This window comes from Branchiostoma floridae, unplaced genomic scaffold, assembly GCF_000003815.2.
Source record: "Branchiostoma floridae strain S238N-H82 unplaced genomic scaffold, Bfl_VNyyK Sc7u5tJ_1495, whole genome shotgun sequence".
Classification (NCBI taxonomy): Eukaryota; Metazoa; Chordata; class Leptocardii; order Amphioxiformes; family Branchiostomatidae; genus Branchiostoma; species Branchiostoma floridae.
Window position 1 is genome coordinate 223147 of NW_023365730.1, and position 8713 is coordinate 231859.

Below are 8713 nucleotides of genomic sequence, written 5' to 3' on the forward strand. Positions count from 1 at the left end.
ATGTTGAGGCATCATTTACACGCTCTGTGTGAAATGGACCAGGTGTGAAATTGAGCCAGTTGAGTGTCGCTCAGTGATCCGGTTTTTGTATTTGAAAGGACGCACACCAAAGGAGACTTTTGATAAAATGAAAGAAACTTATGGTGATGATACCCCATCATATGACCTTGTAAAACGCTGGCATCCTGAATTCAAACATGGTCGGAAGTCTGTGGAAACAGCTCCCAGACTCGGTCGTCCCTCTTCTGCCATTGATGAGGCATCTGTTGGAGGACCAACCTGGGTGTCCTACAAAAACGGTGGCCAGAGCTGCATCAAATGATCGGAGAAATGCATAACTCTGGGTGGTTCCTATGAAGAAAAGGCTAATAACTGTGCCAAGTTTCATTAATCTCCTGCTATGGGAAATGGGTCAGGGGCATTTCTTATTGCACGCCCCTCGTAAAACTGACACAAAACTATGGGGTACGTTTTATGTGAACATAAAAGGCTTGTGACTTAAATGTACGCACCTCACACAGACTTAAAATACACCCTCGGATCTATACAATTTAAGGTTACGACACACTCACACAGGAAAGGACCTCTGATCTTCTCGATACGTTTAGTGGTTCTTTATCTCGCTCGAGGCCTAGCTGTCTTACATCAAACGCAGGACCTCAATTTTCATTTCGAGGGACACCCGTGTGTTAGTGGTTTATATGAGCTTAAATGTTATAGAAGCGAGCGTGTGTTTTAAGTCCGTGTTATGTCTGTATATGTTATATATAAGCAGTCTTCAGCACAAAACTTACAGATTTACAGACAGGGTTGCCCAACTAGTCGGAGCCTATTATGAAGGGCTAGCCCTAGTCAATAGTATAAAGAATGCATTGCGTTCACCGACGCGACACATGTTTATGAGGTTTAGTTTACGAAGTTGGTTATACAGACAATGCAATGTAGGGAATGAATTCACACGCAATGCGTATTATAATCGCTTTGTAGAAGTTTTCTGTACGCAATGGCATGCACACACACACACAAACACACACACACACACACACGCGCGCACAATACGGTCAAATGCGGAGGGTACTTTTATTTTAATGCAATCGACCGTACATTGTTACGCAGCCCATAAGTTATAAATACGCAGATCATCGGTTTTATATTGGTCTAGTACGGTAAAGCAAGGAGGTTAAAGGTAGAACTCTTCTGGTAGAAGTGTCATATCCATGTGTTGTTGGACGTAAGCGCTTTATACGCTGTTGCACGCTGATTTCTTGACACGTGGTCTGGAAGTGCGTATGAGGCCGAATACATAACGTAGTGCAACGAAACGGTGATACACTAAATAGTAAAAGCAGACATACTGAACGAATCGGTACAGTTGGTCCTGTGGTCTGACAACGCAGTGTAAATGTGCCTACTTAGATAACATACACTTCGAACATCCAGTGTACATTGAAGATTTGGTGTCCATGTTTCGGGAGGCCGATGGTGGAAACCACATGCAGTAATTTGCACTGAAGCAACAAAGCAGATCAAGACAGATAAATTTTGGGCAATCGCCAGGTGCGCGATTGGTGTAAGTTTAGTGCGTCTGACATTCGCGCTCGATGTACAATGCACACGTACCCATTCGCAGGAAAAGAAATTAGGTTCCGCACTGCTTACGCATCAACATACGTTATGGAAATGGCGAATTCGGTATCTATGCGCTTGATGTTTATTACCCATAAGTCAATATATATATATATATATAGATAGATAGATAGATAGATAGAGAGAGAGAGAGAGAGAGAGAGAGAGAGAGAGAGAGAGAGAGAGAGAGAGAGAGAGAGAGAGCAAAACCTCTTCTTAAAAATAAAGATAAACGCTACCGTTCTGATATGTTTTTTGCACCTATGCATATTAAGGGGGGAGGTCTCCATAGACCTATACTAGTAAGAGTATGTAAAATGAGATCAAATGTAACGGAAACGCAATGAAAAGATATTATCTCCTACATGTAATTATATATATAATTTTTTGCTTTAGAGAACTACGACAATAAAAAAAGGCGAAAATCAACTGATTGTATGTGAACGTACAGTCGGTCCAAAGCCTGTAGATATGTTCTGTACATAAGCAATACCCGTTTCATCAATACGGCACATAAAAGGATACTTAAAGGTTATGTTTAGATATCACATGTATTTAGTTTGCCTTAACGAATACGGAAAGGTTACGGAAAATGTAAAACCATAGTTTCCGTGGTCTTTACGATACCGTAAACTCTGCGAAAATATTTACCACCTTTAGGCTACATTTAAGTATTTCGGAAAGTAGGCTTAAATATTAGTTTTCGTGCTGTGCTTGCGACGCCTTGCGTAAAACATGTCAGTTCGATTGCTTACAAACAAACAGCTTGTGCTTGCATGCCTACCAACAGAAAAAGAGCAGTTTAAATGCGCTGTGGTATGCCACTCGTAGTTTAGAGATAGAGCTCATGCTGTTGTTACTCCAGATTTGAGCACAGTACATAGGTGACCAGTACGCTGAAAACAGCTCACTTTTTACCAACGCTGAGCAGTAATTGAATCGTCGGACGAGCGAATTTGCCCGAGATTAAAAACCTCTGACCTGGGCTCGAATTGTCGAGTCATCCGAAAGGTCAGGAGTAATTATGCTATGTAACCAAGATAAGTGGCAGAGGAGACATAATTTAAGGCGGTATCGTACAGCATTAGCGGCGGATGTGGCAAAAAACTCATGCCGAAGCGGCGACACGGGAAATACATACATAGTATTTTCGTTTCATTAAACAACATGTCAATATCCGCTCCAGAGAGCTCACAAATACTAATCAATTTCTGCAACGCTTTAACAGACGGACAGACGAGGCAAATGTCATCCGCGTACACCAAGTGTGTACACCAAGGTGTCACCTACATAGCATCCCACAGCTAAACTTTCCCAAGGAAACTAGAAAATAAAGAACATGTTATGAAACGGTCTTTCCTGTATAAAGGGTAAGTGACCCGTATGTGCTTGTCAGTCAAATGCCCGATGGCACACAAATTTTTGGCTGCACGTAAAGTTCTACGGCGTGTCTGCGTGCTCCAAAATCCGTCGGACTCCCTACGAGATCGTACGGAGGCGGTACTTACCACTTACGGATCCCAAAAGATTACCCACTTTTTGGCACGTAGACAGCACGTATTTGCACGTACAGCGGGTTGAGCTCTTAGCTTAACATAACGGGAAACCACATCAATAAATCCAGAGCCTCATCTATATCATTAAGCTCACTTACCAGATAGGGTGAAAATATCTTCAAGACTCACACAGACATACATTACAAGGTAACAAGGTTCAGATTACTCACAGTTTTCTCTCTTTGGAAAGCCTTTTTTTGTTCTTGTGTAACAGCTCAACAAACTGTGCGTACTTTTCTGTACACGTACAAACATTTGGTCTGCGAGGGAACAAAAGGTTGCTAAGCCTTTCAGTATTTTTGCGTGGTGATTTGATGAAATGTCCCTGAAAATGTAAAAATTTTCTCGATCGAAAAAAAGTTGGCTGACAACTACTTATTGTGATCATTTGGTTTTTCTTTTGCAAACTGTTGAAGATTTAATTTTTCAGCATATGGTGAGTGGAGATGTTATAAAGTACATCTGTGTGCCTAGGTGTTCTTTGTGGGGTTTTATCAGGTGTCATGTTGACTTAACGAACGATTAATGTGGTCAGGTGCAGAATTATAGAACAGTTCATTTGATACGTTTGCGAACTGTGATGGGGGCGGTGGTGGTGCGGGTGTTACATAATCCTATGATTTCTACTCCGGTCAAAACTCAACTACGACGTACTTCAGCCAACTACGACGTAGTTTGACAAAGCAAGACATATTTGGTCTAAGTACGATCTAGTTCACATAAGTGGCTCCAATACGACTTGACTTTTCCAAGTACGTCATAGTTGCCTGAAGTACGGCCTGTCTCAACTACGTTTTAATAAACCCTAAGATTGACTAAATCGCACTCCTAGCCCAACAGTAACCGCACCCTCATTTATCCCAGCCAGCGAGAGATTGTGTAAACACTTGCTAATAAATGCCCAAACTACGTATTTTCACTCATACTTCAATACTGGACTGCAGCGTCTTACCCCATCAAAGTCACCTCACCATATAAAGTTACATGTATTCATGCACCCCCAAATACACTACACCGAGAACAATATTTTTGTCACGTTCCAGTGCATCGCCATTCTGAACAATTACTAGATCAGCATAGGAGACATCAGTACATCCTTTCTAAAATAATAAGCTGGGATAACTTACATACTGTGAAGCTTTTCAAACCCTGTTCACAGCGACGGAACACACCCTTCATTCCCTCACCTACAATCTGGCCAATAAATACGGTCCCACCTGTGACACAAAATTGTGGACAGCGCCAGAGATCTCCAAACTTGCAGTGCTGACCTGTGAATGCTGTCTTTAGAACCGGTTTTCTGTAGATGTTATGTAACTTTTTCACTAACGAAGATGTTCACTAAGATGTTATATAACTGTCCTTCACTAACTGTAGATGTTATATAACTTTTTCACGTGTGCTTCACTAACTGACTTGAGGCAAAATCACCAAGGTCAGTGAGATACTCATTACGTAAGTCAGGATCTAACTTACATAATGCATCGTTTTCCATGAACTCTCATACATGTGACATTTGTAGCTAAGAAGGGAGGTATATCGTTAGATAATTTATTTGTCCACATACATGACAGATTTGCACAATGGACGAGCTCGAGGAATATTATGATTCTATGATGGTACATGGCGAGGATTTCGATACTTGCGGCATTCAAAAAAGGTTATGTTCAAATAAAATTTAAAACTGGCAACAACAATGATGCAGCATTATATACATGTGCATGGATTTCATAGCTCCCGTTGTGTAGTGTCCATACCCCGAACACAGCACAGCCACAGTACAACGTAGCTGGGGTTACTGTAAATGCAGAAATGTTCGCGGCGGATTAATGTTCGCGGTTTTCGCGGTGACCACTTCACCGCGAACTTAAAACCACCGCGAACATTTTTCTATAATGGTATTAGACTGCAGTCTATGGCGTTACCGCGAAATTAAAACCACCACGAAAAGTCGTTTTTCCAGCTACCGCGAAATTAAATCCCCGCGAACATTTACAGTATTACGGTGTTGTTGAGTCAGGCCAGGCCGTACTTCAGGCAACTACGGCGTACTTCAGGAAGTTAAGCCGTATCGGATCCAGTTCTGTGAACTACGGCTTAGTTCGCCAAAGTACGGCGTAGTTGGCCGAAGTACGGCGTAGTTGAGTTTTGACCGGAATAGAAAACCATAGACATTTATCCACTTGTGTCATTCAGTGGTACTTCAATGTGCTAGTATTATTTTTTCCGATTTAAGTTCTTACAAAATCAGCAAATTTGTCTCCCGTGTCATCCTATAAAATAAAAATGAACGCTTAATCGTGTGTTTAGTACGAGGGAGGAATTGTATGGATTATTCTTGAGGGTATTGTAACGTGGACAATCTCAACTTACGGGGAGTTAGCTGTACGGAGCTTTGCGAGGTCTTCTATTGAGTTGAGCCCCTCTATGGAGTTGTAACAATTTCATGAAGGTGACGAGAACCAAATGTTTGTATCCATAGTGCGTAGAGCTGCTTGTTCAGCCCATCCCGTACGGTATGTTTGTCCATTACGTGAGAAGTTCCTCCACGAAGGTGTTTGTATTCATAGTGCGTAGAGCTCACTCCGTGGAGTTGGAGGGCTGCACGATGGGTTTAAGAGGGGTTTAATAACCATTTACGACATCTTTAAGCTGCTGAAAGACAACTGGAAAACCGGAAAATAAGGACTAACACGGACCTACGGAAAGACCACTTAAAGGCAATATTTGCGTACTCGTATAAGTGGTGTATAGATCCGTAAAGAAGGAAAATACGTCAACATTACGCATGGTTTCAGCACGCTTAAATACCGTTTTTCGTGCCGTGTGAGCAACCTCCTTGAAGGACCTCTGTGGAACTCCTTCATGGAGGTTGCTCGTGCAGCCCCTATTGGCTGTCCAGCTGGATAACTTCGCATTGTTACAAGAAATACATCGGCAAATGGGGGTTTGCAATAAAAAGGTTTCTATTTGTACTGTACCTGTAATTTGATTTGAAATTGTGGATCTGAAGAACTCAAGCCTGGAGCAAAACATATAAAGATCAAACACTGTCCATTTCGTGTCAAGGGAAATTACAACGTTTAGGGGCTTTCAAAGGCCACAAGGTTGAACTAATGGTACAATTTGCTAAACCTAAGATGCGTGGAATTCCATAGACAACCGAAGTAAAGTCAACTCGATGTTTTCACTCAGAATAAGTTCGTCAAAGGGGAAGGATGGTTTGATTTCCTTAGCACTCTATTTATCATGCATCAAAACTAATTGCTGTAATCACGCACTATACAAAAATTAAAACAAATGATTTTTTTTTCATATTTTCATTTCCGCGGCTGTTTAATTTAGGCATGGAAAGTGACACAATTCGATTGAATTAGGCCATTTATCTATAATAACTTCAATAGTTTGTAGAATTTTGATACTTTATTGTATAACCCGCGCCTTACCTCTTTTGCACAATGCGAATGGACGCTGGCGAAAGCATTTTTAAAACTAATATGAACAATGTATGTAATGTAACGTTCTCTTATTATTAGCATTCAGTGATTAGAATTAGATGTCTTGGTTGTTTGAATATGCTTTTACAACATTTAACATACGCAGGAGGTTTATGTACTTATTATGGATTGCTCTCCATGTCTAATCCCCAATTTTCTGTTTCTAGTTCTATATCAGCAGGGCTAAATCTTTTAAATAGGCAAGAGCAGTAGTATATCTACAGCTTGGCAGCCCTGGCTGTGCGTGCTGAACAACCAAAATAACACTAGGTAGATGAATAAAAGTAATGTACTAACCTTCCTCCATCCTTAGAATACAACAACACACGTCTATAGAATGTTGCGCTGCCAGGAATAACATCTACTGAAAAATAAAATGCAGATGGTAATGAAATTTTGTGATTATGAGGAAACGTCCTTCTTTATCTAAATGTCCATTGATCGCCAAGCCCATGTATTACTGTAAATGCAGAAATGTTCGCGGTGGATTAATGTTCGCGGTTTTCGCGGTGACCACTTTACCGCGAAATTAAAACCACCGCGAGCATTTTTCTATAATGGTATTAGGCTGCAGTCTATGGTGTTACCGCGAACTTAAATTCACCGCGAAAAGTCCCTTTTCCCGCTACCGCGAAATTAAATCTCCGCGAACTTAAATGCATTAACAGTATACAATGGGAAACATCACCCAGTCCTAATGTTTTACTGTGAAAAGTGTACTTATTTCATCACGCAGTATGTGCAACGAAAGGAAAGCATCAACGTTTGATAATACTTAATTACTTGAAAAAAAAGGGAAGAAAAAAATATAAGATATACATCTTACCTGCACCAAGGCCAGCTAAGAAGTGAGCGAGTGTACATGTATTGGGGAAAGTTTATATAAGCATGTGTAAGTGATCCTTGACACGCAGGCAGAGGAAGACGGGTCCTCCCTACTGACCTCTGCTTTGATCTTTGTTGACATCGTAGATATATAGAACTGATGTGCGTGAGATGGAAAATGATAATACGTCTTTAGTAATGTCAACTGCTTGAGTTGAAAGGAATCTGTTAAGGTATACACAGTTACATACATACATAAATACATAAATAGTCATACTCGTATCGAGTTGTAACATTAACAAAGTTCCACTTCCAGTATGATCTATTATTTCTCATAATACTTATATATATATATATATATATATATATATATATATATATATATATATATATATCCCTATCATTTAGTCCAGTTTCTGATTCAATAAAGTTCTTTAGCGTGAGTCATGGACGGCCTCTTCTCCTTTTTGCTTCTGGGGACCAGCTGGTTCGCCATGTCAAGTAACATGTCCAGCAAGGCTTACCCGACGTCTCTTGACTTCAGCAGAGATGGGTGGAAGAGTCCCTTAGAGTTCTTTGTTTGTTGTACATGTGTGTTCCCACCAAGGTCTGCTGTATACAACAGGTAGCACCATGCATCATGTTCTATATGTTAGAAATAAACTGTCTTGGATTATTGCTTATTATTAGATGAGAAAAAGTAGCTAATCGCGCGAATTTTTGACCGACGTAATTTTTTTCGTATCTCATTCATGCAAGGTTCGCGTTCATTCAATCCATTCTCATAAAACACAACTGGTATTTTTATGTAGGTGGTGATTCTCTTCTAAAACGCATTGGAGATGTCCTGACTCTTAGTGACGTCATCGTTCTTGCCTTGGGCTTAAATCTCTCGTCGGAAATGACTCTTTCCATCTTTATCTGGTGTTCATAATCTCTCGCCGGGTCTCGCGAGATTTGCACGTCACTGATGCAGATGACCTTTGTGATAACCCGGCTGACCTACGGGTCAAAGGTCGCGCTTTAGTGCCACAGAAAGGGAAACTTAGAATGGATGGGAATTTGATGGCTTTTTGGCACATCAGGAAGGCTGCATATTAAGTTATTATGTTTCCATCAGGAAGATCTACATTAGAGTCTCAACTATGGACAGGACATCAGATTATTGGAACTTGCAATTTGAATTGGAAACATTATTACCTCCATGAA